Raw genomic sequence first — 7564 nt, forward strand, 5'->3', positions numbered from 1 at the left:
CTGATGTCTAATGTTATTACAATATCTCAATATCCTACAAAAATATATGCTATTATTCATAGAATGATTTCTTCTTTGCTTCTGATTTAGAACATGACATTCAGAAATTTATCCTGAATATTACAATCCCAAATATCTACAGAAGTCAAAATTCTTGATTCTTTTTTCCATCTCCAGTGATATTTGTTTTGATTATGCTTTTGTTACTTTTATATTCATACATGTGTTTTCATATATGCCTAAGATGCTGTCCTATAATCACTCTTTACAAAAAGCAACATATATCTTTTTGGATATACATAAATATCATTGGATGGATACACTTTTTTTTCACATGGTTGAGAATAGAGGGAATGGAAAATGCAATCATATCACTTGTTACCAAAATAAATATGTTCAAAATAAATCAGTGAATACATTATATAGAGACCAAGTTATTCTCCAGTTAGTAAATCTGAGTGCATATTTAAGATCCTAATACTGACTCTCCATGTCTGGTCTAGTCAATTTAATATATCCCAATTTTCTTCACAAATTTTAGTTCCTATAATTATCAGTAACTTTTTATGTATCTATCTAATGTTAATATGTATTTGTCAAACAGATCTGTGAGATATCTCACCTATCTTTAGAGTATCATTTGTTATTTATACATCAAAATATTACTGAGGTAGGGAAACTTCTATGCAACACTTTATGATTCCTCATGACTACATTCATTTTATGCATATTGTCACAATTTCTGCAAATTAACCCATACTTAACCATCACTCAGACCTTGGTGAGGTGTGGTTGTCTATATATACATTGGTATGGTTTTCTCTCCAACCAAAATGAGGATTTCTGGTGATCAGAAAGGGTTTCCCCTGTGTCTGTCCTCACATATCCACATGGTCTCTCAAGACTGGACATTACAGAGGAAAATATCAAGTAGGACACTTGTCTTTATTCCCTTCATCTGGAATATTTGCTCTCACTCTGTTCTCACCTTGTTAGGAATAAGAATGTGTCCAAAGTTAAAGTTTATTTATTAATAGTCAAAGCTACTCAGGATCACAAAACTTACCTTCTACTCTTCTAGGTTTATCTTACCTAATAGTGCCCTTAGGTTTTTGGTATTACGGTATAAATAGTGATGAACTGGAAAGTATGAGTGAAATGTGAAAATTCAGTACAAAGAGAGTGTTAATATGGACTCAGTATGGACTCAAATTCTTTCTCCTGACAAAATTCTACATAAGAACATTGATAACTTGAATCTGTACTACAATTTATCTATTCTAAGACAGTTTCATCTCTTATGAAATCTCTATAGTTGAAGATACTTTACAATTAATAGTAAAGATGTCATTGTAATCTCAAATCATTAATTAGCAAAGCTTATTTCTTGTGAGCATGTGAACAGTACTGAATATACCTTGTCAAAATTTAAGCTCAATAAAATCTTGGGAGGTTAGAACAATGAGTAAGTGTTGAAATGTAGGAAAACAAGAAGTGAAAAAGTGAAGATAAAATTTCCAAATTAAAAAATGAAGGTTGAAACACCAATTTAGTTTTTTTGAATTGGGTCTATTGATTTTCTAACTTTTTATAAATACAAGGTTAGAAACTTCATTTTAAAAACAAGTCCAAGTAGAAATGGTCATAATTCATAGTGTATTTACAAAGGAAGAATCGATGTTCCACAGGAGAAAAGGCTGAATCAAGAAATGTTCCTGAGAAACACAAAAAGTGACACAGATTATCTTATGAAGACTAAATACACATGTAAGATGAAGGTTAGAAATCTACTTACAAGTGAAAGTATTTTATCCTCAGTGTACTGTAGATGTAACATGAATATAAGAAGTTCGGACATGGTAAAAGCAGTAGTCTGCTACTCATAATAATGGCATTTACCTGATTAACAGTGATGAATAAGAACAGATACAGAATCCATAGAGACAACTATAGAATATATTATAAATAAATGATTATAAAAAGTGTTTACCCATGACATGTAACTTTTATCCTAAGATTTTTATGAAATTATTATTATCATGATACACATTATTCATCCCTTAACCCAAATTATGTTAACACCCTGGATAACATTTTGGAATCCACCTCTTTTCTGAGAGCTTCCTTCACATTCTTGTTCCTCAGGCTGTAGATCAGCGGGTTCAGCATGGGGATCACCACAGTGTAGAAGACTGTGGTCACTTTGTCAATGTCCAGACTAGTGCCAGAACTGCGATGGCAAAAAATGAACAGGATTATTCCATGGAAGATGACAATGGCTGTGAGGTGGGAGGAACAGGTGGAAAAAGCTTTGTGCCTCCCCTCTGCAGAGCGCATCTAGAGGATGGTGATGAGGATGAACAGGTAGGAGGTAAGGATAATGATGATGGTAATGACCTCATTGAAATTGACCACAATGAAGAGCAGCACTTCATTCACAGTGACATCAGAGCAAGCAAGATTCAAGAGTGGGGGTAGGTCACAGAAGAAGTGGTTGATCACATTTGACTTGTAACCTGGGATGTCAAGAGTTAAGCAGAGATGAATGAGAGCAGACACTGATGCTGAGAGGTAATAGCCAGAGACCAACTCTGCACAGAGCTTCTGGGACGTGATGACCATGTACAGCAATGGGTTGCAGATGACCACAAAGCAGTCATAGGCCATCACTGCCAGCTGGAAGACCTCTGTGATTGCATACGTACAAAATAAATAGAATTGCACCATGCAGCCCTGGAAAGAAATGGCTTTGTCCTTGGAAAAGATGTTGGCCAGTATTTTGGACACTATGATTGTGGAGTAGCAGAAGTCCACAAAGGACAAGTGACTGAGTAAAAAGTACATGGGAGTGTGCAGGTGAGAGCTGAGCTGGATCAGTGGGATCATGCCCAGGTTGACCAGAACCGTGACTCCATAGATGAGAAGGAACACCAGGAAGAGAGGGACTCTCAGCTCGGGGACATCTGACAATCCCAGGAGAATGAACTCAGTCACAGTGGTGCAGTTTTTCTCAGTCATTGTCACAACAAGTCAAGTTAAGGAATACATATGAGAAGTTTTGAGCTAGTTAAGGGAGGAGATCAAAGAGAAAATGTATTAATATTAAACACATTCATCGATTGTAAGAGAAACATAACTCATGTTTTCAAAATGTTCAAGTTTTATGAATAATATAAAATATGAATCTCTGTAGATCTTACTATGAAAATTAATTTAAGCATGAACAACAATCTTGAATGATTCTCAGTTAACTATGACACTGTACAGTTAAGATGATTCATTGAATTAGGTGGTTTAGCAGAGTTTGAATAGATTCAAAGACATACTTTAATGCTGCTTAGAAATTAGCTTGGATTCACTAAGAAGTTATGATCATGAATTGTAAAACTAGTATAAAATTTTTGGTGTACTTTTTGTTGAGGTTTAAAATCTTTCAGTAACCTAAATCTGCACGTACAATTTACCTAAAATTCTACTGTAGTGTGTGAACATTTCTTTGAAACTTGTAGTTCATAAGACTCTCTATAATTGGAATTAGTCAATGAAAAAGGGGCCTTAACACATACACTCAAAGACACAATTGTTTTTATTATCAAATTAGCAAAGTCATGATTTCATGGTAACAATAATTATGAAGTCCTATAATGTCACAGAAAAAAACATTTGCACATTTTTTAATAAATTAAGCAACATTTATTGAAAGTCTTAACATTTCAAATAGTAAAAGTTGGTATTTTAATTAGATATTTTATTCTTTTTTTTTCTTTTTTTTATTATTGTATACAAATGGGATACATGTTGTTTCTCTATTTGTACATGGAGTCAAGGCATACCATTTGTGTAATCATACGTTTACATAGGGCAATGATGTTTGATTCATTATTTTTTTCCCTTCCCCCCCACCCCTCCCACCCCTCTTTTCCCTCTATACAGTCCTTCTTTCCTTCATTCTTACCATACTCCTTATCCCTAACCCTAAACCTAACCCTAACCCTAATGCTAACCCCTCCCATGCCCCATTATATGTCCTCATTCGTTTATCAGTGAGATCATTTGTCCTTTAGTTTTTTGAGATTGTCTTATCTCACTTAGCATGACTATTCTCCAATTTCATCCATTTGCCTGCAAATGCCATAATTTTATCATTCTTCATTGTGGAGTATTATTCCATTGTATATATATGCCACAATTTCTTTATCCATTCATAAACTGAAGGGCATCTAGGTGGTTCCACAATCTGGCTATGGTGAATTGAGCAGCAATGAACATTGATGTGGCTGTATCTCTGTAGTATGCTGATTTTAAGTCCTTTGGGTATAGGCCAAGGAGTGGGATAGCTGGGTCAAATGGTGTTTCCATTCCAAGCTTTCTGAGGAATCTCCATACTGCTTTCCAGAGTGGCTGCACTAATTTGCAACCCCACCAGCAATGTATGAGTGTTTCTTTTTCAGCACATCCTCGCCAACACCTATTGTTGCTTGTGTTCTTGATAATCGTCATTCTTATTGAGGTGAGATGAAATCTTAGGGTAGTTTTGATTTGCATTTCCCTTATTACTAGAGATGTTGAACATTTTTTCATATATCTGTTGATTGCTTGTACATCTTCTTCTGTGAAGTGTCTGTTCATTTCCTTAGCCCATTTGTTGATTGGATTATTTGTATTTTTGGTGTAGAGTTTTTTGAGTACTTTATAGATTCTGGAAATTAGCGCTCTATCTGAACTATGAGTCGCAAAGATATTCTCCCACTCTGTAGGCTCTCTCTTCACATTGCTGATAGTTTCCTTTGCTGAGAGAAAGCTTTTTAGTTTGAATCTATCCCAGTTGTTGATTCTTGCTTTTATTTCTTGTGCTATGGGAGTCCTGTTAAGGAAGTCTGATCCTAAGCCAACAAGTTGAAGATTTGGACCTACTTTTTCTACTATAAGATGAAGGGTCTCTGGTCTGATTCCGAGGTCCTTGATCCATTTTGAGTTGAGTATTGTGTAGGGTGAGAGATAGGGGTTTAATTTCATTCTGTTGCATATGGTTTTCCAGTTTTCCCAGCACCATTTGTTGAAGAGGCTATCTTTTCTCCACTGCATATTTTTGGACCCTTTGTCTAGTATGAGAAAATTGTATTTATTTGGGTTTGTGTCCATGTCCTCTATTCTGTTCCACTGATCTACCTGTCTATTTTGGTACCAATACCATGCCGTTTTTGTTACTATTGCTTTGTAGTAGAGTTGAAGATCTGGTATTGCGATACCCCTGCTTCGCTCTTGCTACTGAGGATTGCTTTAGCTATTCTAGGTTTTTTATTCTTCCAGATGAATTTCATGATTGCTGGCTCTATTTCTGCAAGGTACATCATTGGGATTTTAATTGGAATTGCATTAAATCTGTATAGCACTTTAGGTAGTATGGCCATTTTGACAATATTAATTCTGCCTATCCAGGAACATGGGAGATCTTTCCATCTTCTAAGGCTTTCTTTAACTTCTTTCTTTAGTGTTCTGTAGTTCTCATTGTAGAGGTCTTTCACCTCTTTTGTGAGATTGATTCCCAAGTATTTTATTTTTTTCGATGCTATTATGAATGGGGTAGTTTTCCTAATTTCTCTTTCTGAAGATTCATCACTTATGTATAAAAATGCATTGGATTTATGAGCATTGATCTTGTAACCTGCTACTTTACTGAATTCACTTATGAGTTCTAAAAGTTTTCTGGTGGAATTTCCAGGTTCCTCTAAATATATAATCATGTCATCAGTGAACAGGGATAGTTTGAGTTCTACTTTTCCAATTCGTATCCCTTTAATTTCTTTGGTTTGTCTAATTGCTCCAGCTAGAGTTTCAAGGACGATGTTGAATAGAAGTGGTGAAAGAGGGCATCCCTGCCTCGTTCCAGTTCTTAGGGGAATGCTTTCAGTTTTTCACCATTTAGAATGATATTGGCCATGGGCTTAGCGTAGATGGCCTTTATAATGTTAAGGAATGTTCCCACTACCCCAATTTTTTCTAGTGTTTTGAGCATGAAGGGATGCTGTATTTTATCGAATGCTTTTTCTGCATCTATTGAAATAATCATGTGATTCTTAACTTTAAGTCTGTTGATATGGTGAATGACATTTATTGATTTCCGAATGTTGAACCAACCTTGCATCCCTGGGATAAAACCCACTTGATCGTGGTGCACTATCTTTTTAATATATATTTGTATGTGATTTGCTAAAATTTTGTTGAGAATTTTTGCGTCGATGTTCATTAAGGATATTGGTCTGAAATTTTCTTTCCTCGATGTGTCTCTGTCTGGTTTAGGTATCAGGGTGATATTGGCTTCATAGAACGAGTTTGGTAGGGTTCCCTCCTCTTCTATTTCTTGGAATAGTTTGAGGAGTATTGGAATGAGCTCTTCTTTAAAGGTTTTGTAGAACTCAGCTGAGAACCCATCTGGTCCTGGACTTTTCTTTGTTGGTAGGCTTTTGATGACCTCTTCTATTTCATTGCTTGAAATTGATTTATTTAAGTTGTGTATGTCCTCCTCGTTCAGTTTAGGTAATTCATATGTCTCTAGGAATTTGTTGATGTCTTCGGGGTTTTGTTTTGTTGGAGTATAGATTTTCAAAATAGCTTCTAATTATGTTTTGTATTTCACTCGTGTCTGTTTTCATGTTTCCTTGTTCATTCCGAATTTTAGTAATTTGAGTTTTCTCCCTCTTTCTCTTTGTTAGTGTGGCTAAGGGTTTATCAATTTTGTTTATTTTTTCAAAGAACCAACTGTTTATTTTGTTAATTTTTCCAATTGTTTCTTTTGTTTCAATTTCATTGATTTCGACTCTGATTTTAACTATTTCCTGTCTTCTACTACTTTTGGTATTGTTCTGCTCTTCTTTTTCTAGGGCATTGAGCTGTAGTGTTAAGTCTTTTAATTATTGATTTTTACTTCTTTTGTTGAATCCACCCCATGAAATAAATCTTCCTCTAAGTACTGCTTTCATAGTGTCCCAGAGATTTTGATATGATGTATCTTTGTTCTCATTTACTTCTAAGAATTTTTTTTTATTTCCCTCCTGATGTCTTCTGTTATCCATTCATCATATAATAGTGTATTATTTAATCTCCAGGTATTGGAGAAGTTTCTTTTTTTTATTCTGTCATTTATTTCTAATTTCAATCCATTATGATCTGATAGAGTACAAGGTAGTATCTCTATCTTCTTGTATTTGCTAACAGTAGCTTTGTGGCATACAATATGGTCTATTTTAGAGAAGGATCCAGGTGCTGCTGAGAAGAAAGTGTATTCGTTCTTTGTTGGATGGTATATTCTATATATGTCGGTTAAGTCTAAATTGTTGATTCTGTAATTGAGATCTATGGTTTCCATTTTTGTTTGGAAGATCTATCCAGTGGTGAGAGAGGTGTGTTAAAATCGCCTAGTATTATTGTGTTGTGGTCTATTTGTTTACTGGAATTGAGAAGGATTTGTTTGACGTACGTGGATGAGCCAATGTTCGGGGCATAGATATTTATGATTGTTATGTCTTGCTGATTTATGCTTCCCTTAAGCAGCATGTAATGTCCT

At 35.0% G+C, this 7564-nt stretch overlaps 1 pseudogene; it reads right to left on the reverse strand.

Moving 5' to 3' along the window:
• Positions 1-2070: 2070 nt before the first annotated feature.
• LOC124959176 (olfactory receptor 5L1-like) lies at positions 2071-3018 on the reverse strand (annotated as a pseudogene).
• Between the last annotated feature and the right edge of the window lie 4546 nt (positions 3019-7564).

The sequence above is a fragment of the Sciurus carolinensis genome, chromosome 11, assembly GCF_902686445.1.
Source record: "Sciurus carolinensis chromosome 11, mSciCar1.2, whole genome shotgun sequence".
In the NCBI taxonomy this organism is placed as follows: domain Eukaryota; kingdom Metazoa; phylum Chordata; class Mammalia; order Rodentia; family Sciuridae; genus Sciurus; species Sciurus carolinensis.